This window comes from Doryrhamphus excisus, chromosome 3, assembly GCF_030265055.1.
Source record: "Doryrhamphus excisus isolate RoL2022-K1 chromosome 3, RoL_Dexc_1.0, whole genome shotgun sequence".
Classification (NCBI taxonomy): domain Eukaryota; kingdom Metazoa; phylum Chordata; class Actinopteri; order Syngnathiformes; family Syngnathidae; genus Doryrhamphus; species Doryrhamphus excisus.
Window position 1 is genome coordinate 30,717,976 of NC_080468.1, and position 26,025 is coordinate 30,744,000.

At 48.9% G+C, this 26,025-nt stretch overlaps 3 non-coding genes and 1 pseudogene across 3 annotated transcripts; all 4 read right to left on the reverse strand.

The window, feature by feature from the left end:
* Nucleotides 1–6,768: 6,768 nt before the first annotated feature.
* Nucleotides 6,769–25,263, reverse strand: LOC131125254 (uncharacterized; annotated as a pseudogene).
* Nucleotides 10,414–10,485, reverse strand: trnap-agg (transfer RNA proline (anticodon AGG)). The gene has a single exon. It is a non-coding gene; the product is annotated as a tRNA-Pro (tRNA).
* On the reverse strand, nt 11,539–11,612 carry trnai-aau (transfer RNA isoleucine (anticodon AAU)). Its single transcript has one exon. It is a non-coding gene; the product is annotated as a tRNA-Ile (tRNA).
* On the reverse strand, nt 23,906–24,089 carry LOC131126959 (U2 spliceosomal RNA). Its single transcript, XR_009129462.1, has one exon. It is a non-coding gene; the product is annotated as a U2 spliceosomal RNA (small nuclear RNA).
* Nucleotides 25,264–26,025: the final 762 nt, after the last annotated feature.

Genomic DNA, 26,025 nt, shown 5'->3' on the forward strand with positions numbered 1-26,025 from the left:
CGGTCCTCCTTGTGGTCGTTGCTGCGCCTCTCGATCCCGATGGCCAAGGTGATGAGCTCGTCGAGGTTGGATGGAGTCTGCAGAGGAATCATTCGTTCCCGGATGTCGTCCGACAGGCCCAGGAAGAAGGCGTCCGCGAGGGATGACGGGTTCCAGTCGCTCTCGGCCGCCAGCGCCCGGAACTCGATAGCGTAGTCGGACGCGCTGCGGCGGCCCTGGCGTAGCCGTAGGAGAGCCCCGCTGGAAGATCTGCTCCATGGCCTGGGAGAAGGCGGCGTAAGATGAGCAGACGGGGGAACGGCGGCTCCACTCAGCGGTGGCCCAAGCTCCGGCCCTTCCAGTGAGGTGGGAAGTGACGAAAGCCACTCGCGCTCGCTCCGAGCGAAAAGCCGCTGACTGCAGCTCGAAATGTAGCTCGCATTGGGTGAGGAATGGCCGTACTTCACCCGAATCACCCGAAAACTTCTCTGGCTTGGAGAGCAGCGCGCCAAGAGCAGGTAAGGAGACGTCAGAAGTCGGCGTGAGGTCGGCGGGCTGCTCGGCGGGCGCCGGGGGGGTGGCGACGGGAACGTCGCGCTGCAAGGCGGACACCAATGCGCTTAGTTGAGCCTCGAGTGCCTTCATCCGCGCGTCTTGCTGGTCGGCCAGGCTCTTAACACAGGTGCCCAAGGCGTTGAGCTGCTCCTCCTGTTTTCCCAGGCGTTGTGCCTGGTGGCGTAGAGCCAACTTAATTGGCTCTGGCTCCGCGGGGTCCATGTCTTATGGCTGGTTCCTTCTGTCACGGGGGTGTCGAGGGTTGGACCCCAGATGCAGAGGACGGCCAACAGGAGTTCGGTTTCAGTTCTTTAATTAGCAAAGTCCAAGAAACAAAATAGGCCCAAGGGGCAACACAGGGAGGTGGCAAAGAAAAACTCGAAGAATAAACAAAAATCTTGCCACAAAACACAGCTAACATAAAGTTCCAAATGGTAATCTCTAGATGCTGGCTGGAAGGCTAGGGAGTGCTGGGAAGCCCGAAGCACCGGTCGCAGGAAACAATGTGAGGAACCAGCGATAGTCGCTGCAAGCGGCGGCCTTAAAAAGGGCAGTTGATTGAATGGGCTTCAGGTGTGCCCAGTCCTCCCGCCTCCAGCCCGCTCCCGGCGATCTGGAAAATACGGAGAAGCAGACCAGGAGAAGGCAGGAACAGAACTGTGACACTACCCCCCCAACAACTCATTATGAGCTTTCTCATTTTGTCAAAATATGTTATTAACCCTTCACATTCTATGAACTCATGCATAAATGTTTCTACCTTCTTTTCGCATATTTCACATTCTTTGCTTACATTCTCATCAAATTTGCTTATAATTCGATTATTGAATATTCTATTGTGTCTTAGTATGAAGTCCATGTGCTCACATTCACTGGTGTTCCATTTCACTCTCATATTTGCCCATATTTTCTTTACATCCATTCCTTCTATTGCTTTTTCCCACACTCTTTCCGATGCCGGCCTTCTAACATTCTCTCCTTTAAAATATGCATACAATATCTTAGTTTTTACATTCTCCAGTCTTTTCTTACTTTTCCCTTCTCCCACATAGAGTTCCAGCTCACAGTCATCCCCCACCTTATGCCCTCTTTCAATCATCATTCTCCACTCCCTCGGCATCCCATCTTTAATTTTATAATCACTTTTTCCACCTCTCCCACCCCAATGTCATCCCCCCTCAATTTCACTTCATCCACCCTCACCTGTGCTGACATGAAACCAGGTACATATTCATACACTATATCTCTAACTTTCCTTATACCTGCCCTCCTGATCAGCATATTGTCCATCATTCTTCCGTCGCTTGTGATTTTTGGATTTAAGAAGAGGTTGTTCCCATATTTGTTTTAGATTTTGACATTCATAGCTTATGTTCTTTACAAATTCCCCCCATGCACTCAACACCTCTTTGTAAAACTCACTCACTCCATTCAACATTCCTTTTCTCATTTTCATGTATACGCCACTCTCTCCGCACCCCCCACATTGACTGATTGCTTCCTTCAGAAAAGCCTTCCACACGTGATCATTCTTAGCAGCTAAATAGTTTGCCATTGTCTTCACCCTCATTGCCTTCTTTTTGCATTCTAGACTTACTAGTTTTAATCCACCATCCTTGTATTCGTTCTCTAAAACCTCCCGTGCTATTCTGGCCCCTTTCCCGTCCCACAAAAAGTCATTCACCAACCCCTCCACTTCTTTCACCACTCTGTCAGGCACATCCAACACTCTCATTGCGTAGATCATTTTACTCATTAGCAGTGCATTCACCACCACCACTTTCCCTTTTAATTTTAGTCCTCTGTTTTTCCAAAATTTCAATGTATTCTTCATACTGTTTATTATTCCTTCGTACTGTCTATCCCTTCCTTCTACTCCCTCTATCCCCACATTTATCCCTAAGATCTTCATATAGTCCTTCTTCACCTTTAACCCCATCTCATTCTTCCCTGATTCACTTACTCCTATATACATCATCTCCGACTTCCCAATGTTGACCTTTGCCCCCGATGCCCTACCATAGGCTTTTATACTTTCCAGTACTTCTCCTACACTCTCCTCATCTTTTACTGTGATAGTTGTGTCATCTGCATATTGGTATACTAAGCTCCTCTGTCCTCCTGGTATATTTATCCCTCAAATATTATTGTTCCCTTGCAATAGCCATGCCAGCGGTTTGGCTGATAGAGAGTATAATAAGGCCGACATCGGGCAGCCCTGTCTGACAGACCTTTCTAATCTTATTGACCCTGTTAGAACGCCGTTAACTTTTATAACGCTTACGGCATTTTTATACATTCTTTTAATCCAGCCTACCAGCCTATCTCCAAACCCTATTCTTTTAAGTAATGTAAATAAATATTCGTGATTCACCCTGTCAAAAGCCTTATTTAAATCTATGCTCATGATAATCCCTCCACCGCCTTTTTTCATATAATCAATTACATCCTTAATACTACGTACATATTGTGTCTGTGATGTCCCTCCCAGGTATGCCGTAAGATTGTGTTTTTCCTATAATTTTCCCTATGACTCTCTTCAACCTGTTTGTGATTACCTTTGCCAGTATTTTATAATCATTATTCAACATACTAATTGGTCTATAGTTTTTTCCCTCCCACCCTTTTTATATACTAAACTTATAACCCCCATTCTTATACTATTTGGTATCTCCCCTGTCTCCTCCATCCACTTGAATAATCTACAGTGAAGAAAATAAGTATTTGAACACCCTGCTATTTTGCTATTTCTCCCACTTAGAAATCATGGAGGGGTCTGAAATTTTCATCGTAGGTGCATGTCCACTGTGAGAGAGATAAACTAAAAAGAAAAATCCAGAAATCACAATGCATGATTTTTTTAACAATTTATTTGTGTGATACAGCTGCTAATAAGTATTTGAACACCTGAGAAAATGAATGTTAATATTTGGTACAGTAGCCTTTGTTTGCTATTACAGAGGTCAAACGTTTCCTGTAGTTTTTCACCAGGTTTGCACACACTGCAGGAGGGATCTTGGCCCACTCCTCCACACAGATCTTCTCTAGATCAGTCAGGTTTCTGGGCTGTCGCTGAGAAACACGGAGTTTGAGCTCCCTCCAAAGATTTTCGATTGGGTTCAGGTCTGGAGACTGGCTGGGCCATGCTAGAACCTTGATATGCTTCTTACGGAGCCACTCCTTGGTTTTCCTGGCTGTGTGCTTCGGGTCGTTGTCGTGTTGGAAGACCCAGCCACGACCCATCTTCAATGCTCTGACAGAGGGAAGGAGGTTGTTCCCCAAAATCTCACAATACACGGCCCCAGTCATCCTCTCTTTAATGCAGTGCACTCGTCCTGTCCCATGTGCAGAAAAACACCCCCAAAGCATGATGCTACCACCCCCATGCTTCACAGTAGGGATGGTGTTCTTCGGATTGTACTCTTCATTCTTCTTCCTCCAAACACGCTTATTGGAATTATGACCAAAACGTTCTATTTTGGTCTCATCTGACCATAAAACTTTCTCCCATGACTCCTCTGTATCATCCAAATGGTCATATGCAAACTTAAGACGGGCCTTGACATGTGCTGGTTTAAGCAGGGGAACCTTTCGTGCCATGCATGATTTCACATCATGACGTCTTAGTGTATTACCTACAGTAACCTTGGAAACGGTGGTCCCAGCTCTTTTCAGGTCATTGACCAAGTCCTGTCGTGTAGTTCTGGGCTGATTCCTCACCTTTCTTAGAATCATTGAGACCCCACGAGGTGATATCTTGCATGGGGCTCCACTCCGATTGAGATTGACCGTCATGTTTAGCTTCTTCCATTTTCTAATGATAGCTCCAACAGTGGACCTTTTTTCACCAAGCTGCTTGGTAATTGCTCCGTAGCCCTTTCCAGCCTTGTGGAGGTGTACAATTTTGTCTCTGGTGTCTTTGGACAGCTCTTTGGTCTTCGCCATGTTACAAGTTAAAGTCTTACTGATTGTATGGGGTGGACAGGTGTCTTTATGCAGCTAACGACCTCAAACAGGTGCATCTGATTCAGGATGATACATGGAGTGCAGGTGGACTTCTAATGGGCAGACTAACAGGTCTTTCAGGGTCAGAATTCTAGATGATACACAGGTGTTCAAATACTTATTTGCAGCTGTATCACACAAATAAATTGTTAAAAAATCATGCATTGTGATTTCTGGATTTTTCTTTTTAGTTTATCTCTCTCACAGTGGACATGCACCTACGATGAAAATTTCAGACCCCTCCATGATTTCTAAGTGGGAGAAATAGCAAAATAGCAGGGTGTTCAAATACTTATTTTCTTCACTGTATATAATACTGGAGTTAGTATGGTTTTAAACTCAATATAAAATTCTCCTATCAGTCCATCCGAACCTGGACTTTTATTCCTTTTTAATTCGCTAATTGCTCCATCTATCTCTCTTCTGTCTATTTCTCTTTCACTTATTAATTTATCTCCTTCGCTGACCTTGACCCTCACCTTTTCTAGAAGCTGTTCCATGACTCTTTTGTCGACATTGTCCTCCTTAAATAGGTCCCTATAAAACTGCTCTACCCTCTCCACTATTCCAAATCCATCTGTGATGATCCCCCCGTCTCCATCCTCTATCTCCCCTATGAAGCTCCTTTTCTGGTTTGTTTTTTCCAAGCCCAGAAAATATCCACTACATTTTTCTCCCTCAATCACATATCTTGCTCTACTTCTCACCATCGCCCCTCTACACTTCCTCTCCTGTATATCCTCTAATTCATATTTTAGGGCTATGTATTTCGTTAGATCACTTCCCCTATTGTCTATTTTTTCATTCTCCTTGTCCAGCTCATCCCTCAGCCTCCTTTCTCTTTCTTTCTCTCTCCTGCTCTTATCTCTCCCATATTTTATGCTCAATATTTTAATTGCTCTTTTGACCCTTTCCCACCATTCCCCAACATTATCCTCATACATACTATCATTCATCCATATTGCAATGCATGTCTCCACTTGATTTTTATATTTAGTGTTGTGCAGTAGGCTTCCATTCAAACACCACACCCCGCCTCCCCTCCCCTCCCTCCCTTGTGATAAAGTCAAACACACAATTGCATGATCGCTGATTGCAGTCATCTTATATTTGATTGATCCTATCTTGTTTAAGATGTTTTCTTTTGCTTTGTTTGAGCACCCCCCCTACCACTTGTTTCCTTGTGAACACCTTCCCTGCTGGGTTTCGTTCCCGCCATACATCCACCATTCCATTTGCTCTCATATTTTGCAGTAGAACCCCCCTTAAGCTGTCATCTCTGAACCTCATCCCTGTGCACACATCCAACCTCCCACACCACACATTGAAATCCCCGACCATCACACAGTTCTCTTCCATGAACTCCTTCAAACTCCCAAAAAACCTTCCTTTCCCTCTCATAGATGTTCCATAGCTGATATGTTTTGCCACCATAATGAAACTCAATCCCTAAAACCCTCCCCTTCCCATCCTTCCCACACTCCTTTACATCTTCCACCACTCCCTTCCTAACTAATATTGCCACACCCCTCGCATTCTTCTCTCCATTATTAACAAATATTTCCCCAATCCACTCTTTCTCTATATAATCTATAACCCCCCCATCCCAGTTAGTCTCTTGCAGACAAACAATGTCCTCTTTACATATTTGCATTGCATAAAGCAGTCTCTCTTTATTTCTTAGTCCGTTCCCATTGAATGAGGAAAGCGTCAGCATTGACTTCATGTGAGAAGGAGAAAAGTCTGACACCCCCCACTTTTAATTCTACATTAATCTGATCAGTTTCTTTGTCTCCTTCCGATCAGCTGTTCTCCCCTTGATCTCCTCTTGCACTGTCAAACCCTCCTGCCCCTTATCCGACTCCTCACTTGGGAATGATGTAATGTTCCCTTCGTCTCTTCCCCGTTACCCTTTTCTCCCTCACTCGATACATCTTTTAGACTCTCTAGTTTTACTCGTTGTTGCCCCACACACTTCCAGCTCCCTTTCCTCTCCCCAAATTCCCTCAATCACCTTGAACCCATCAATCACTCTCCTCCCTCTTTCCTCCCCATGATTATGCCTCTTGTCAGCAATGTCATTCTTACTTTCGTTGACCGTGTCCTCTCCTGTTGTCTCGTCTTCTCGTCCTGCTGTTAGCTCTTCCACACTCTCTTCATTCCCGTCGCTCCTTTTGCACTTCAGCTCTGCTGTCTCATTTGCGCCGTCCTCACGAACCCTCACGGACTCTATTCCTCGTCTTCCATCCTTGCTGCTGCAGTGATCTTGACGTTCTGAGGCCTTTGCCCCTCTTCCTCCTCCATGCTGACCGCCTCTGCTTGGATTCTGGCTTCCGGCATCTCCTCATCTCCCGCTGGGTCGCTTGATTGACGGCACTCCCTGGCGTAGTGGCCCTGTGCACCGCAGCTGAAGCACTTGAATTCCGGGCACTCTCTTAGGATGTGCCCAGGTTGAATACACAGCCTGCACACCTTGACCTGCCTATCGTGCATCACATTGAAATATTCTTCCCCTTCAAGTGTTGAGAATTCGGTTGCGAAGGGGAGTGAGCAGACCCTTTCATTTGACGCGGCAGAAGCGCGTGCCATCCAAAATGTCCATTCCTGGCCACTTTCTCCTCTTTATTGGTGACACAACTGTCACTCCCCAGTCCTCCAGTTTCTTAATTATTTCACTGTCTTCAGTATTGAACGGGAGAGCATGACGTCGGCAGCCACGGCCTGTCGATAACGGCTGGCTCCACCGCTCCACCCCGCCCGCCCTGCGTTGGTGAGAAGACGTCGGACGAGGAGAGGAGGGGGGCCAACTGTGATGCGCCAGAGATCTACCAACATTTCTTAGCATAATAAAAGCCGGGCAGGGACAGTTAGCTGTACTCATTTGTTCTGACCTGTAAGTAAAGCCTACGTCTCTGCAGGTGTTAGGGAAAGACTTATGAGCCCGGAGCGGATAATATGTAATCTGACTGGTCTGAGAGTAAACCATATAACTGACAAGTTCGTTGTCATCTCTTGCCTCCAACACGACACCCACAGGAATCACTGACCTAAGAACAGGTGGTCAAATTCCAACAATATATACTGGGTGACTTAAAAAAGAAACAGTCAGTTCATCTCTGCATGCTTCAGAGGCAATCGACATGCAATTCTGGATTCTTAGACCATCCAGGAGCTTCTTTTTACCCTCCATATCCTTCATTGTGACTTCGTATCTATTTCTTCCTTTAATTCTGCATCCTGTCATGGTTCCACAGTTTAGAACAATTCCCTTGTCCAGTGGTGCAATGGCCCCCTCACCCACGACTTCCACTGCCACAGCTAATTGCCTAGGATAGGCAGCAGCCTTGTCTGATGGCTCCCTGGCTACCAGCTTGACTTGTGCTCCTTGTTTAAAACAAAAAGTGCCCCTCCCCCCACCAGCCACAAATTTGGGGGGTGGGGGAGGACATTCACAAAAGAGAATTTTTAAGAAAAAAAACACTTTCAATAGAAAAGAAAAAACTGAATATAACTCAAAAAATATCTCTCTGTGATCTACTCTGCAACTGCTCTCACCGTTTTTTTCAGGGTAGTATGGCCGTAAGGTGCCAGGTCAACTGAAAAGATTCTATTTGAAGGCGATGCAGGCTAGACTCCAGAAAAAAAGTGTCAAAGAGCGCCCTCTGCTGTCAGGCAAGAGCAGAAACCATAAAAAGCTTAAAGCACCTGGTATTCCCAGGCGGTCTCCCATCCAAGTACTAACCAGGCCCGCCCCTGTTTAATTTCCGAGATTGGGTTTTTTTTTTTTAGGCTTACAGCACCTGGTATTCCCAGGCGGTCTCCCATCCAAGTAGTAACCAGGCCCGCTGCCCGGCGGGTGTCAGCCGGCGCGGTGGAGCGCCTTACCACTCGCCTGCACGCCCCCTCTGCTTGCTCATGTGCGGGCCTCCTCCCCTCGCCCGCTCCTTTGTCTGCCACACTGCCGTAGCCCCGATGCCGTGGTCGAGGGGAGTCTAGGGGTGCTATCCCTTGGCAGTCCGTACCTCCCTGGGCTCGGGGCCTGGTTGTGGGTCTGGGACCCCTGGGTCCCCCGCCCTGTGATGCCCCGGACGCCCAACCCGGGGACGTCCACAGTGTGTGCTTGCGTGTGTCTGAGATTATTTTATGTATTTATTGTTTTAAATACTTAGATAAATAATGATTAGTTTTATTATAATTATATATATATGTGTGGGTGTGCGTGTGTGTATATGGCTATATAGATATACGGGGGGGCTCTGCGGGGGTCTGGCGCAGGGCGTTCCATCTCTACCGCCCGGTCCTCCATGGGGCAGTGTGCCCGGGCCTCTTCTGTCCTGGCCGGGGCGGTCCTGTTTCGGTAGTCAGGCCTGGGGTTACCTGGGGCGGGCCGGGTTCTGCTTCCTGGGGGTGTGTGGGGGTCGGCGCCTCCGGCCATGGATGGGCTCCCTCCCGGTTGGCGAGGGTGCCCCTGTGCCCACCGGTGTGTGGCCCTCGATGCCCTTCTGCCCTAGTGGGGTATGGTCTCCCGCTGGTCTCGGGGGTGCAGCTCTCCTCCGGCCTGCTGGCGCCCTGTTGCCGGTTGGGATTGCTCCTCCATGGCCTCTTGCTGGTCTCTTCAGGGAGATGCTTCGGGGGCGGGTCTTGGGGAGTCGGCCCTGGCTTTGCCCACACCCACGGCGCCGGAGGATCTGGTGGTGGGGGCTTGACCTGGCTGCGCGGGGCGGGGTTTGCTGGGTGGTAGAAGGCAGTCTCTCTCCTTTTGTCATTCTAAGTGACAATTACACATTCACACACTCGCATTCACATACACAAGCACGCTTACGCACACATATATGAATATATACACAGAAGTACACACCTCCATATGGACACTCACAGCACATGGGTGCTTCTATACACAATCTACCATCTTATCCCTGATGTCTATATGCTATTGGTATGCTATTATTACAGTAATAATGATGTCAAGCAGTGAGATTTTAATTACTGTAACTGTATGGCTGTAATTGTGTTCACTATCATGGTTCATGTCTTCATTGTTACTATTGCTGTTGGTAAGTTGGACTGTTTCACTTCACTGATATCATCTCTATTGTGACCCTTAGCCATCATTGACATTTAACTGTTCTGTTTGTCACTGTTGTTGTTATGGGAATTCTTGTTGCTGCTGTTTTTGTCTCTCTCTCTACTGCCCCCCCCCACCCCACCCCACCTTCTCTTCTTCTTTTCTGTGTTTCTTCTTGCTCCGGTCCGGTCGCTCCAAATGCGCATAACAAAAACATCAAATAACGGCAAATAAAATTTCATGGTGCAGGAAAGTTGTAGCCAACACCTTTCCTGACACAGAGCAAATCTGTTTAGCATGTAAGGGCATTTAGATCAACAATACTATCTGCCCCAATGGCTGGACGGACCAAAAAAAAAAAAAAATCAATTTCAAGAGGGGCTCTGTCAAAGCGGGATTCAGGTAACCCTCTATGGGCTCACACTGACACTGTTGTCCAGGCTGTATTGCCACTGCTTAAGCTGCGGTGGGTGGGGATGACTGGAGGAGGAAGAGGAAGGAGAAAGAAAGAGGCAGGTCCCGAAATTGACACCTCCAAGATCGAATGAGGTCTTAAACTGCCTACATGGACAAGCCAAATATCAGCAAAGGTTGAGCCAGTCACCTGAAGGTTAGATTTTTGATCTGAGTGTCCCGGATTCAAGTCCCTGTTCAGGTGACCAGTGACAGGGTCTCAGGTCCACTTGCAAACGCCTCCTTTTTGCCCTCAAAATACAAGGGCAACAGGACAATCCCTTGGTTCCACCAAGACTTGAACTTAGACCACTGGATTCAAAGTCTGGGGTGCTAAACATTACACCACAGAGGGAGGGCTTGTCTGAGAATTGAACTCGGGACCTCTTGCACCCTAAGCAAGAATCATACCACTAGACCAACAAGCCCCTGCTTGGGCAAATACTTACCTTTCCCCGGTCAGTCGGCGGCCATGATGCGGGTGTTTTCGCAGTTGACTGGGTTGTGCGCTGTTGGTTATGGGGACCGGGGGGGTTATGAGGGGCGGGGTGTTGTGGACGAGGGCTTTTTTGTTCCTTCACGGTCCGCATTCTCCGCACTCGTGATGTAAAATTTTGGGTAGAGGATAATAGGGTCCACTGCCACCTTTGATCTGCTCCTTGCAGTCTTGGTGACCAAGAGGTTTGTTGCCGCTCTGCTTTGACGTGCTGTTTTCTTTACCTTTCCCCGGTCTTTCGGCAGTCTTGTCGAGGGTGTTTCACAGGTGGGTGGGGTGATGTTGGTTATGGAGACCAGTGGGTTGTCGCCGTGGGCTTTTGTTGTTCCTGGAGCACATAAAGATGGATGGTCAGTACAGGGGTTGAACCCGTGACCTTGGCGTTATTAGCACCACGCTCTGACCAACTGAACTAACCAACCACAGGACACCATTGCATCAAATGTTTCCAGCTCAAATCAACTAACTCATCCTTAACAGACCGCATTCTCTGTGCTTGTGGTCGAAATTTTGGTTCTCGGACAATGGGGTCATCTGACCTCATGCAGTCACGGTGGGTGAGAGGTTTGCCGCTGCTCTGCTTTGCCATGCTGTTGTCTTTACCTTTCCCCGGTAGGTTGGCAGCCTTGATGGGGGTGTTTCGCAGTTGACTGGGTTGTGCGCTGTTGGTTATGGGGCCTGGGGGGTTTTGGGCTTTTGTCGCCGCCATGCTGTTTTCCTTGTGGTGGTGTACTGTTAATTGTTGTCAACGGGGGCTTTTGTTGTTTCTTCACGGTCGCCATTCTCTGCACTCGTGGTCTGAAGAGGATAATGGGGTCCACTGCCCCCATTGATCTGCTCCTTGAGTCTTGGTGACCAAGAGGTTTGTTGCCGCTCTGCTTTGACATGTTGTTTTCTTTACCTTTCCCCGGCCTTGTCGAGGGTGGGTGGTGTGATGTCGGTTATGAGGGCCGGTAAGTTGTTGTTCCTGGAGCACATAAAGAAGTGGCTAGTACGGGGGTTGAACCCGTCACCTTGGCGTTATTAGCACCACGCTCTGACCAACTGAGCTAACCAGCCACTGGACACCATTGCAATATTTTATGTTTTTTTTTTAATTTTATGTACCCCGAAGCAGACTCAATCGGTACACTCGGGTCTGAGGGCGATAAGTGGGTACCTGGTGGACACCTTGTTTGTGCTCTTGACAGGTATTTCGGGACAGTTTAACAATTGGCTTTTGATGGTGGAACAAGCTAAAACAAGGAAAACAGATTGTTTAGCGTGCCTGGGAGTGGGCCCCTTATTGCAAATAGTTCCCGCTGTGATTTCCGCCGAGTGTCCCTGATGAATACATCCACTGCTCCAGAAGCAGCCTTGGCTAATTGTCAGCCATTCGCCATAGCGCACCCCGAGGTTACAGAGGTCAAAGGTAAGCCCATATTCAGCAGCACAGTGGCGAAAGGTAAATTCATGTGCATTACCGTTTCCACAGGTTCCCCATTGGTACAACCCGGCATTAATATCTCTTGGTGTAATTCTACCTTAGAGATGGATGCCTTCTTCCGGCCGATACTCAGGGCTGACCTCTGGTGGTGGTGCGGTGGACCCGGCGTGAGTGATAGGTTACTGACCGAGAACATGACTGGTGTTTGTGCCCCTATTTCTTTCCTTCTTCCAATGACAGTACTGTCAGTAGATGTGGAGCGCCTAGTGCATAGTGCTACTTCCGTAGGGTCTCACCTCGTGCCACCGGCCGCCCTGAGGACCAGGCGAGGTGTGTCAACCTCACCCTGGTTAGACACCCCCAACCCGACGTACATTGACGCCATAGGTATCCCTCGTGGCGTCCCAGAGGAGTATAAAATTATAGATCAGGTTATATCCAGTTTTGCTTCTATCATCCCTGTGATTTCCATTAACCATAATACCGAAGTGATTCATTATCTGCATTATAACGTTCAGCGTCTCTCTAATCAAACTGAAGAAGCGTTCAGAGCAGTTAGTGTAGCATTTATCTACTTCTCTGATGGCCTTCCAGACTTGCATGGCAGTTGACATGCTATAAGCAGAAAAGGGTGGTGTGAGTGTAAGGTACATAAAAGATAAGGTAACGTGGTTTTACAAAAAACAGTTTAAAAAGTATAAATATGGTTAGAGCATTTAAGAGTAGTAATAGTTCATGTCATCCATATAAAATTCAGTTGTAAAAGAAAAAAGACACCGTACTATTTTTTATATGTTTGTGTCTAAAATAACCAAATCTCCATTGTTGCCGTTTGAGTGTAATAGACAATATGTCACGATGTGGGCGTCACCCCCTCGTGACAGCTCTCTTAGTTTCCTTCTTTCCTTCTGTTCCAGTTTCCATGCCCTTATTTTGGTATCCACTTCCTTTGTCGTTCTCCATATATTATTATATGTAGATGACATCCTACTAGCGTCACCAGATAGGAAGTCATGTGAAGAAGACACAATAGTCTTTCAATCACCATTTAGCAAAAGAAGGCCATAAAGTGAGTAAAGACAATTTTGTAAGCAATCAGTGAAGTATTTAGGGCATCAGTTGACTGGACAAGGGCGAACCATTCTAACAGACAGAAAACAAGCAATCTTAAATGCAGCTAAACTACAAACGAAAAAACAAATGATGTCCTTTTTAGGACTCACTAATTATTGTAGATGTTGGATTCCAAACTATGCACAAATAGTGTCACCATTAACAAACATAACATATAAAACAGACTTAAAAATGACAGCACCCTTATAGTGGAATGAGGCAGAAAAAGCATTCTGTGTTTAAAAAAAAAAAAAATATATATATATATATAGGTGCAACAGGTGCGCGTAGAACGGGAAAGTAAAAGTGACGAAACGCAGGACAGACCAACACAGGAAGAACAACAAAATAAAAGCATGAAAGCAGGAACTAAGGCAAACAACGTGAAAACAAAAACTGTCACAGGGGACGATGCGGATTGTGACAGTACCCCCCCCCCCCCCCTCAAGGACGGATCCCAGACGTCCTAAAGTGTCCGCAAACGAAAAGGGAAGGGAGGTGGGAGGACTGGAGGTGGGCTGCTGGCCGGACCTCTCCGGAGGTCGGCCAGGGCGGCAGGGCCACGCAGGAGGGCGGCCTGAAGGGTGAGCAGGGCAGGCCCAGCGGAAGCCCTGGATGGACCCCTCTGGGGGGCGGCCAGGGTGGTGGGCCTGGCAGGGGAGGCCAGCCCGCCGTGAAAGAGGTTGCGCCGGAGGAGGCGGCGTGGCGTCCTGCCGTGGTCTCGGTGACGCCGGAAGAGGAGGAGGCGCGGCGTCCTGCCGTGGTCTCGGTGACGCCGGAAGAGGAGGAGGCGTGGCGTCCTGCCGTGGTCTCGGTGACGCCGGAAGAGGAGGAGGCGTGGCGTCCTGCCGTGGTCTCGGTGACGCCGGAAGAGGAGGAGGCGTGGCGTCCTGCCGTGGTCTCGGTGGCGCCGGAAGAGGAGGAGGCGTGGCGTCCTGCCGTGGGATCGGTGACGCCGGAGGAGGAGGGGCAGTCTCGCTGTCTTGGCTGGACTGTGGAAAAGAGGAAGAGGAATGTGAGTCTTGGTCCGGAGGAAACGTACCGGGCAGCACATCCCGGTTAGCTGGAAGAACCGGTTGCGCTGGCGGTCCGGCGGGCTGTTCCTCCTTGGGCGACCAGCAGAGGGCATCATCCCCACACTCCACAGACGAGGTGTGACGTGCGTCCTCCAACGCACGGCTGGTCGTACTAGCCCCCCCTTCCGAAGGCGGATTCCAGACGCCGTATGCCGCTGGACGTGGAACCAGGGACGGGAGGAGGGGGAACTGGAGGAGGGTCTTGAGTTCCACCCTGCTCCGGGGTTTGGGCACTGGGGGGGTCTGGAGCATCAAGCCGCTGGACACGGGAGCCAGGGAATGCTGGGGCTTGGGGCTGCGCGGCTTGGGCACAGGGGGAATCCGGGGAGTCACAAAGCTTGACACGGGAGCCGGGCTTTGGGGAACCTTGAGGCTGCGCGGCTTTGGGACAGGAGGGATCTGGGCCGTCACGCAGCTTGGCACGGGAGCCGGGGTTTGGGAACCCTTGAGGCTGCGTGGCTTTGGGACAGGAGGAATCCGGGGAGTCACGCAGCTTGGCACGGGAGCCGGGTTTTGGGAAACCTTGAAGCTGCGTGGATTGGGCACTGGGGGAATCTGTGGCGCCACGCAGCTTGGCACGAGAGCCGGGGTTCGGGCACAGGGGGGGGAAGTGTGCCGTACTCCTCTTCGTGTTGCACCGGAGGCAACGCGAATCCGGAAGAGGGCGGCGGGAGATTTATGTGCTTGCATGGAGTGGGAGCCTCTTTGCGCTTGGTCGCAGGCTGGCACTCCAAAGCACCGTGAGCGGGGGGGTGCGCCCCGGCTTGGCGCGGAGGTGAGGGAAGAAACGGCTTCGCCCGCTGAAGCCTTGCTGGAGCCGGCCGAGAAGCGCGTTGGCGTCGTCGCCGGGCTGGTGTGTCAGCGCCGTGTCCGCGGTGCACCCACGGCATGGGTATCAGCGTGCCGTCCGGCCCCCACACCATGTCCTCCAGCTCCTCCGGAGTGAACTGTGCGCACTCCTCCTCCATTGCCTTGAAAACCTGCAAAGTCCAGAAGTCCATCTCCGCAAGGTCGTCGTTTGGTTGGTTCATTCTGTCACGGTTCGTCATGCGGGTGTTGCGATGCGACCCCAGGTTGCGGAGATGAGGAGAATGGTGCAGGAAAAAGCTTAGCTTTATTTTTAAAGTTCGGCGAATGCAGCACTGGCATAAGACACGTAGTAAAACATGCAATGAACCAACAAAAACTAGACGCACCCGGCTGAACTAAATACAAGAATCAAATTGGCAACAGGTGCGCGTAGAACAGGAAAGTAAAAGTGACGAAACGCAGGACAGACCAACACAGGAAGAACAACAAAATAAAAGCATGAAAGCAGGAACTAAGGCAAACAACGTGAAAACAAAAACTGTCACAGGAGACGATGCGGATTGTGACAATGTTCAGAATATTAGAATGTTTTTGTCGAGAATGTTTATGTGATATAAACACTATATTCCCAGTAGTCAATGAGACAAAAAGGCCCCCACCATTCTCTACTAAAGTAGCCCGAGCAAATTTCACCAGTGTACAGCTAAAAGGAACCGCAAAAAAGTGTAGGTCACGTTGAGTTCAAATATTGTAGACATGTAAAAAAAATTAAGATACCTACAACACAGAAGGAGGAAACACACCCCCATCAACTTAGTACTTTAGAGCAGACGTGTGATAGTGGTGCGAGGACAAATACCTCTATGACATCGTTTATAACATGAGCGGAACATGTGCAGTAGTGACATTACTGATTCCAGTATCTATTTACCCTATGAATGTTGACATGTTACTAAGTGCTATCATTGAAGCAGATAAACACCACATCCCAAACTACTTCCAAAGGAAGAGAGAAGTTCCAGCCCCCGACTGGATGATGCAAGACAATCCCACCTACATCGATGCCATCAGCGTGCCACGAGGGGTACCAGACGAATACAAACTAGTAAATCAGATTGCATCAGGTTTGGAAAGTATTATCCCATGGATAACAGTTAACAAAAATGCGGATAGGATTAACTACCTCCACTATGACATACAAAAGCTTGGGAACTACACCGAGGCCGGACTCACAGCAATTGGAGAACAACTCCATGCCACGTCACTCATGGCCTTCCAGAATCGCATCGCCTTGGATGGACTGCTGGCACATCAGCAAGGAGTGTGCGCCATGCTTGGCGACCAATGTGGCATGTCCATCCCCAACAATACAGATTCCACAGGAATGCTGTTGCGTGCGATTTCTGGTTTGAAGGCGCTAAACACCAAGATGAAGGAACACTGGTGTTGACACTGAGGTGTTTGGTGACTGGAGAAAACTTTGGGGACAATGGTCTCCTTATGTGATGTCCGTGCTTATTGCACTTGCTGTTGCCCTTCTTTTGTGTGCCTTATGTGGATGTTGTATCCCTATCTTGAAGGTTAGAATCACATGGACTGTGAATTTAGCCATGGCACCAATGACAACAAGGTAAATGAAATGTACCCCCTACTGGTGGCAGGTGGCAGCGATGAAAGTGACGACTCAGATAGCCATCATGGACATGCCCCTGACTTGCTTCCTGACCAAGACAAGTGCTTTGAGTCAGACGACGAGAACACTTCCGTTCAGGTGTAAGCACAATTTCTGACATAGATGACCTGCTAGGTGAAAACCGAGAGGAGAGCCTAGGAGGGACTGCAAACAGATAAATGTGGGATAAACAGGAGGGAAATGTTAGAATAAAATGTAAATTCAATTATTATAGTGTTAAGTTATCACCCTTATATCCGTTTGCTTAGACCAGGGGTGCTCATTAAGTCGATCGCGATCTACCGGTCGATCGCGGGTCGATCGCGACGTGACATTAAAAAAATATCATCCTCGCATCAATGCCGTCACTTGATTGATATACAGGGCAGCCATTCAGATGACAACTGAATGTTGCCCTTCGGGCGACCAATCAAATCAAACAACGTCTCTAAGTGCAGCAGAACTTACGATGTCAGCCTATCATCCATCCCCGTTACTTGATTGACATACAGGACAACCAGTCAGATGACAACTGAATTTTGACCTTTAGGTCACCGCTCATGCGTAAACAGCGATGCAAAGTGCTAAGCTAGTCGGCGAATTGCGTCAGATTTCAAGCCCTCGCTAAAGTTTATGGTCACTAAAATGAGTGAAGGAGGTGGACCAAGTAAAAAGCCAAAAACATATCACTTCCATACGGAATGGGAGGTGGACTTTTTTTTCACAATGTCTTTTTCGAAGTGCGTTTGCCTCATATGCCATTCTACCATCGCAGTACCAAAGAAGGGAAATGTGGAGTAATGTGGAGGTAATTACAAAAAATGTTAATTGTTAATTATGTGTGTTATGCAATATTGGCTCATTTGGTTATGTAAGGTACATCAACATACATTGTACGTACAAATAATCCTCAATACATTTGAAAATAAATAGATGTTTTGCATTTTCTTAGCTGACCGCTTGATCCACAGCCATCTGGACACCTTTTCTGCTGCGTCAGTGATGTTCTTGATGGCTCTTTTGTTATGCTGACCCTTCACTCCCAGCATCTTGAGTGCTCTAATGAGAGACTGGCCTACAAGATCTCTGCACCCGACCTCGATGGGGTTGCATCGGGTCCTCCATCCTCTGCTTCGGCATTCGTCTGCCAGCTCCTCATACTTGGCCCTCTTCCTCTCAAAGGCCTCCTCCATCCGGTCTTCCCAGGGAACAGTCAACTCCAGCAGGACCACTTGCCGAGTTGTTTCTGACACCAGGACCATGTCTGGCCTGAGAGTGGTCACTGCGATGTTCTCTGGGAATTTGAGCTGTCTCCCTAGGTCGACTTTCAGCTGCCAGTCTCGGGCTGTTGCCAGCAGCCCCCCTGCTTGACTCCGGCACTGCTTCGGCTTCTCCCCAGCCCTAACAAAGACAATGGACTGCCTTGTTGGTTGATGGTATTTACTGGTGGAGATTCCTGTGCTGATGGCCTCTGCAATGACCCGCAGTACTTGGTCATGGCGCCAGCGGTAGCGCCCGTCCCCCAGTGCCCTTGGGCAGCAGCTGAGGATGTGTTCCAGTGATCCAGGACTCCGGCAAAGAGGGCAGAGATGATTTTCCGCCAAGCCCCAGCAAAAGAGGTTGGACGGACTTGGGAGCACATCGTACACCGACCGGATGAGGAACTCAATCCGGTGTGGCTCAGATCGCCATAGCTCTGTCCACGATATCTTCCGGTCAGCTGCCTCCTCCCATCAGGTCCATGCTCCCTGCTGCCGCATCCCTACTGTCCTAGTACAGCGGGCTTCCTCTACCCCTGCTCGGACTTCCTCCTGGATCAGCTGACGCCTTTCCTTTCCCTGGGCCTTGGTGAAGTGAGGTCTTTGGTTGCTCCCAAGGCCTGCCCGTCCGGAAGCCACTGTACCTACCAGCTCACTCGTCGTAAGCGGGACTCAGCCTGGTCTCCCGCCTCATGAGCTTTCCATTTCCTGCCAGTTCGTACTTCTATGCCAGCCGAGGAGACTTTGATGTCCCTATACAGCAGCACCTCTCTTGCTCGGTTGACCATAAACTCCTCCATCAGACTACTGAAGGGCAGTTTCAGCTTGTTGCTCCTCCCGTACAAGGCGATGGTGCTGAGGCTTCGCGGTAAGCCCAACCACCTCCGCAGGAAACAGCTGACCTTCCTCTCGAAGCCCTTGACGGTGGTCAGTGGCACATTGTAGACCAGCAGCGGCCGGAGTAGGCGTGGCAGGATGCCGTGTTGGTAGATCCAGGCTTTAAACTTGCCTGGTAATCCTGACTTATCCACTGCGGTCAGCCAGGTTCCCAACTCCTCTGATGTCGCTTGGAGTGCTCTGGTGTCCTTCAAGGTACAGTCATAGATCTTGCCCAGGCTCTTAACTGGCTTCTCCCCCACCGATGGAATCTGGGTGCCTCCAACTGAGAAGCGAAACTGTTCTATGACTTTCCCTTTCTTCACCACCAGAGACCTGGATTTGGCTGGCTTGAAGTTCATCCGGGCCCAGCTAATGAGACGCCCCAAGCCTTGAAGGATCCATCTACAGCCCGGGACTGATGTTGTAGTCACTGTCAGATCATCCATAAACGCTCTGATGGGGGGCTGCTGCATACCAGAGCGGGTGAGTGGACCTCTGCACTCCACCTCTGCTGACTTCACCAGCATATTCATGGACAAGGCAAACAGTATCACTGAAATGCTGCATCCCGTGATAATGCCCTTCTCTAGCCGATGAAATGCAGATTTCTTTTTTCCGGAAGTGACTCTCAAACTGAAGCAGCTGTAATAGTCCAGTATGAGGTCCTTGATCTTGCCTGGAATGTGGTGTCTGTCAAGCGAGGTTTCCACCAGTTTGTGTGGGATAGACCCGTAGGCATTGGCAAGGTCAAGCCACAGGACTGCCAGGTCTCCTTTGCCTTCCCGTGCCTCCCGGATCAGCTGGGTGATGACTCCCGTATGCTCGATGCAACCTGGCACCTTTGGGACAATAGTCTTGAGTGTTTTGAAGCAGCATTCCAAGACGCTGACCAGCTACTCCCAACACTACTAATCTTGCAGGTGCCTGGGAATGTCAGCAGCAACCTTGAAGAAGTTTCATCATGCAAAATGTGCCAAGATAAGAACACATGCACAAAAAGTAATTATTCTCACATACACACACACACACACACATAGACAACAAGTACAGCTTGTGCAACTGCTTGCTTCCCCCTCCCCTTAGAGTTGCACGACCATGTATTAGGGACCTCCTAAAGAAAATAAAAAGAGAGGAGCATGAATGGCATACTCAGAGTGGAGCGGCATGTCACTGGGTATGTTGTTTCACTCTCCTCGCTGCGAGTAACTTTGAATTTTGTTGTCTGTCTCTTCTGTATTTAAGTGTTTTTACAAGTGTCCCAGGAGTTTGAACCTGACAGGGACTCTCAATTCACACATGTGTTGGACTTTGGACTCCGTCCCTTGTATGACCATTTTTCCCCATTGACAAACTGTTTTTGTGTTGGTGCCAGATGCACAGCTGGCACTGTGGCTAAGCTGGTCAAAGTGCCTGTCTAGTAAACAGGTGATCCTGGGTTAAAATCCCAGTGCCTGGGTGCTTGGTCAGTGAAACTTTGGCAGCTGATTTCTGCACCATGTACATCTTTTTGTCACTTGCCCTTCAAGAACGAATTGACGTTGCATCCACAGCTGACATGATTGTTGTGGATCCCATTACGCCAGAAGGTGCTTGAGTATGACATTGTGATGTTTTGTCATTCAGCGCCACTTTGCAGAGGCTCATCCACTTGACAGTTGAATTTTTTTTCTCTTACAGTGTGTCCCCACGTGGCATTGGTGGTTCAGTGGTAGAATTCTCACTTGCCAAGCGGGGGCCGCGCGCGTGTTGTTGACATTTGCTGCCAGCCAATCAGGATGCGACACAGACGTCAGACAAGCAAAGAGACTCGCCTGCCACGCGGGCATGATTACCATTACCATTACCATCTATCAGGGATGGCAACTGAATTAAGAATCAATGCCAGAAACCTGCCACAGGATTTCAGATAATGTTTTGATGCAGACTGGTCATGATGCCTCTGAAGTTCACCAAAGCAGACCTGACTTAAAGTGACTACACTTCCAAAGTTCCCAGTGATGACTGAACCTCTCGCCCCTTGTTTCCCTGAGAAACTCATATCTTCTATTTAATTATTGAGAATTGTGTTTACCCACAGTCCTGGAAGATCGCAAAGGTGCTAGGTCGAAAAGGTTTACTTAAACAAGTTATTCCTTGTGTGCTGTTGTAGTCTCTGTCACGCAATTGGTCAGCGCGTTTGGCTGTTAACTGAGAGGTTGGTGGTTTGAGCCCACCCAGGGACTCTCAATTCACACGTGTTGGACTTTGGACTCCCTCCCTTGTATGAACATTTTTCCCCATTGGCGAACTGTTTTTGTGTTGGTGCCAGATGCACAGCTGGCACTGTGGCTAAGCTGGTCAAAGTGCCTGTCTCGCACTGTATCTTCAATTTAATTATTGAGAATGGCGTTTACCCACAGTCCTGGAACATCGCAAAGGTGCTTGGTCGAAACGATTTACTTCAACAAGTTATTCCTTGTGTGCACGGTCATCTCCTTGGCCTTCTCGGTGTTGAGGATGAAGGAGCAGAAATCTTCTGGCATAGTGTACTTGACCACAGAAGGAGGACCAACTGAGCTATCCAGGCCTTTGTAGAATGAGGACAACTCACAAACTAAAATCTTCTGGCATACTGTGCTTGACCTTGCAGAGAGGAGAGCTTCTTCTCTGGCTCTGAACAAAGGCGGTCGCATCTTTCCCCTCTCCTCCCTATCCCTTATCTTCCCTGCTTTGTTGTCCCTTGGTACTTTATGGAAACGATGTGAGGTGCCTGGCTTTTAACTAGCCGTGGAAAGACTTGTGTAGCCCCTAACACTAACCACGTGTCTTCCTCCCATGCACATGTTGCCAGCTGATCCTTGACATCAGCAACATTTTGGTTCTAGGACAATGGGGTCACCTGCCCCCATTGGTCTTTTCCAAGCAGTCACGGTGGCCGAGAGGTTAAGGCGTTGGACTTGAAATCCAATGGGGTTTGTCTGTGACGCATTGGTTGGGCATTTGTTGCCGTCATGCTGTTTACCTTGTGGTGGAGTACTGTTGGTTATGAGGGCCGGGGTGTTGTCGACGGGGGCTTTTGTTGTTCTTTCACGGTCCGCATTCTCTACACTGGTGGTCTAAATTTTGGGTAGAGGATAATGAGGTCCACTGTCCCCATTGATCTGCTTCTTGCAGTCTCGGTGGCCGAGAGGTTTGTTGCCACTCTGCTTTGACATGCTGTTTTCTTTACCTCTCCCCGGTCTTTCAGCGGCCCTGTTGAGGGTGTTTCACCGGTGGGTGGTGTGATGTTGGATATGGGGGCCAGTGGGTGTTGCCTTTTTGTTGTTCCTGGAGCACATAAAGAAGAGTGGCCAGTACGGGGGGTTGAACCCATGACCTTGGCGTTATTAGCACCACACGCTGACCAACTGAGCTAACCGGGATATCGGCAGAGAGCATGGTCATACGTGTGGCTAAAAGTTTGCTAAAAAGTTTACAGTCAGAGTTTAAAAGGGTAATCGGTCTCCAGTTTTTCAAGTCGGTCTTGTCTTTAGTTTTGTAAAGGAGTGTCACTATCCCCACTCTAAAACTGTCAGGTAGTCGGCTACTTTGGTCGAATTCATTAAAAACAGTGAGTAAGTCTGGTGCTAAAATGTCCCAAAAAGTTAAATAAAATTCCAAGGGAGTCCATCCTCCCCGGGGGACTTCCCTTTCTTAAAAGCCCTGATACATTTATTTAACTCTTCGTGACTAAAATCCTGTGTTAAAACTATGTTTTCATCCACTGTTTTTTCCATAAAAGCTAGTGCTCTTGAGATGGCCTCTGGGTTTGTATTTTTGATTTCATATAGTTCTTGGTAGAAGAATTCTACCGTTTCAATTATCTCATTTTTTGTCTCCACCATGTACCCGTCTTTGTTTTTTAATTTAAAAATACCTACTGCTTTGCTCATAATCTTTTTAAAGAAGTACCGGGTACATTTTTCAGTTACAGTAATTCCTCTGCGAATTCCCCAAATGTGGGAATCTCGACTGCATAATTTGTGATAGTGGGGGACTGCGTCCGCGCTCTCCCCTGATCCCGTGTTTAAAACAAGAGGCAGGTGCAGCGCCGTGCCGAGCTCCTTGGCTTGCGAGTGCAGCCGGACTCGAGCAAGAAACGACCAGGCCAGCACTACCAACGCTTGCTGGAAAGGTCTGCCCGTCCGCGGGAGACAACCAACCAACCAGCCGAGAGGCCGATCTGCTCTCAGTCAGGAAACCTCAATGAAAAACGGCAACCAGGCAGAGAAATGGGCGTCGGCCAAGCGCCTCCACTTTACCAGCACACCGGAAACATTGGCCACAGTGGACGAGGTGGCCGTCAGAAACAAGCGTCCAACTCAAGCGGAAGCGGCTCAAATTGCTGTTGTCGCTCTCAGCGGCCTTCCCAGCCGCAGAGGCAACTGCTTCGGATCTTTATGTCCAAGGAAGGCAAGCAGCGACACCCAAGATGGAAGCCACAACATTGTGGTTCATGGTAAACCTACCCGCACAGGCCAGCTCCTGCACTTTGAGTCCCTTCGCCCACTGGAACCCAAGCCAGAAGCTGTCAGAAGCGCAAACAAGAGAGCAGAAAATACCGGGTCACTCACTCACCGAGGGTGGCAGACGCACAATTTACAGGCTCTGACCGCCTGTGGCTATCCCACGTGTTTTTTTGTTTTTTTTTGTCATAGCCAACACACAAAGGGCCACCAAACCCGACCCTGAGAAGCCAAACGGAAGACGGAAAAGCCCCTTATGCCACTGGTTTGTGGAGGAAACTTGGAAGGCCTCCACCAGACAAGATCATCGTGTCAGATTCCATCCAGCAGTTGATCAATGCGACACTCACAGGGCCCCGGGAAGCGCGCACGAAACCTGAGCATCAGGAGCCGGTGGGAGACTGCAGGAGGCAAGGCTGACAAAAAGTGGCTGACACTCTCTGGAGTCCGGCTGCTGCGAGGGAAATGGGGTCCACGGAGTGCGCAGACACAGTGCCCCGCTACCACGAGCCATTTCCTCTGCAGAATTACCGCTCAGGGGGCACCAAACGTGAGCCCGTTCAGTGCATTTCTTTCAGCATCATCCACAAGATGCACCCTGCCAGAGTCTGCTGTTGCTGTTTACACAAGAAGGAGAAGTGCACCGTTCCTGGAAGCGCTGCAATACCAGGTCGATGCGTGGAGCAGATGGCGCAAGCCCCAATCGCAGCTCCCTGTTCCAAAAAGCAATTTAATATTTAGTCCCCTGTTGGGGGACGTATCAGATATTAAACTGATAAGAACAGATTTTTTTTTTTTTTTTTTTTTGAAACTGTTTATTGACACTAATACAAAATTTCACCACATTTCATTATTTTTTGAAAACTGCCCTTTAAAAAAAAGGTAAAATACACACCACATTTAATATAAAAGTGTTCAATTAACTTTTTGTTTTTGTTAAAAACTAGTGCTGTGGGCACTAAAATGTGTAAAATTTGTACAAAACATTTTAAAATATCATAAAAAAGAAGCTTCAATGTCTTCTGCTCTACAGGAGCGCAGTGAGTCCTTATCAATAGTCTCTACATCCCACTCTCCCAGACAGCTAATCTCCAGGACACTGTCAGGGTACCCTCAGATCCTTTTCCTTCTTCTCTTTCTCCTCCTTCTTCTCTCGGAGAGTCAGGCTGCCGCTGCCGAGACCTTTTCAGTGAAGCTCCGGGTGCCACCTCCGGGTGGGCACAGACGATTCTTCTTTGTGGCTGTGTCCTTGGCCCGCCGCTTGCAGCTGTGAGGGTTGCTGCAGCCATTCGGATCACAGCCACGGGGGGGATCTGTCTGTGCCTCCTTACCAGCAAGTTGCGGGAGGTCCAGATGGCATCTTTGATGGCGGCGAGGGCGAGCCAATGCTTTCCGAAGTCTTTGTCGGTTGACTTCTGGTGGCTCACCCCGTACAGCACAAGCTGTTCATTTAGGACCTCCCTTGCTGGCAAGTCCGGGAAATTTAGGTCGCCGGCTGTCGCCCACAGGTCTACGGCAGCACTGCACTCCCAGAGGAGGTGCCTCACCGACTCTGGTGCGCCACAACCCGGTCGGGGGCAAGTTGGGTTCGCTGACATTCCTCGGGAGTGCATAACAGACCTGACTGGGAGGATCTGGGCCACCATCCATGACAGGTCCCGAAGTCTGTTTGGGAGAGCAGGATGGTTCACATTGTGCCAAACCGATGTGGGCTCGCCGAAAGCAAGCCCGCGCACTGGACTCACTGGGTCCCGCTCCTGCACAACAGAAATGACAGAGCGATGATTTTTTAAAATGTCTAATGTTTGTCTTTCTAAATTAAAATGTTTTAAAAAAGTCCTTATAAATATATATGCCGGTGGTAAGTTAAAAGCCACAGGTATCGTTAGATCTGTTGGAATCATTTTTAGTTTTCTTAAGTAGGAGCCCATCCAGTATCGTACCAAGGCTTTGGTCTTGGGAGTACTGGATGAGCCCACAGCATTTTCCATGTGCAATGATGTGTATCTTGCGCCTAAAACAGTTTCAGATATGATTCTTGAATTGAAAAAATATAAAATGGCGTAAGATTTAAATAACTGCTTTAAAATTTACACTGTGGTTAAGATATTTCTTGTGAGTGAGGCTCCTCCTTCACTCCAGTGGGTGAGGGTTGGAGGGGAAGAGCCTCCCTTCCCGGCCGACGTCTGGGTGTCGGTCGTTCCTGGAGTCTGCCATTAAAAGTTCGCTTCTCACGAGGGGTTGACTGCAAAACAATATTTAAAAAGGACAATTCATTCGGGGAGCCCGAGGGGAAGACTCGAGGCTCCTCCAGTGAAGAACTGTCAGAGAGAGCCTCAGGCCTTCCCCGCTTCTCTGATAAAACAGAGGAATCCGACAGCTCTGAAGCTAGTCTTTTTGCTTGTTGGCCGCTTGGTGGGATGGGTTCTTCTTCAGATTCAGGTGATGGTAGGCTGACTTCCAGGTGAGTGCACCCTTCGCTTGCCAGCAGACCACTCTGAGTCATGGATTCTGGGGCCTCTGTAAGCCCCTCCCTCTGTCCCGCCTCACCTGTTTCTCCTCCAATCACAGGTTTTGGCGGGAGATTTGAATTATTTTGGGTCTCAACAGTCAAGTCAAGTCAAGTCAAGTTTATTTATATAGCCCTTAATCACAAAAGAGCCTCAAAGGGCTTAACAAGCAGGCAACAGTAGAAGACAGACAATAGACGACAAACGACATCCCCTGATCTGAACCCCCATCAGGGCAAGGAA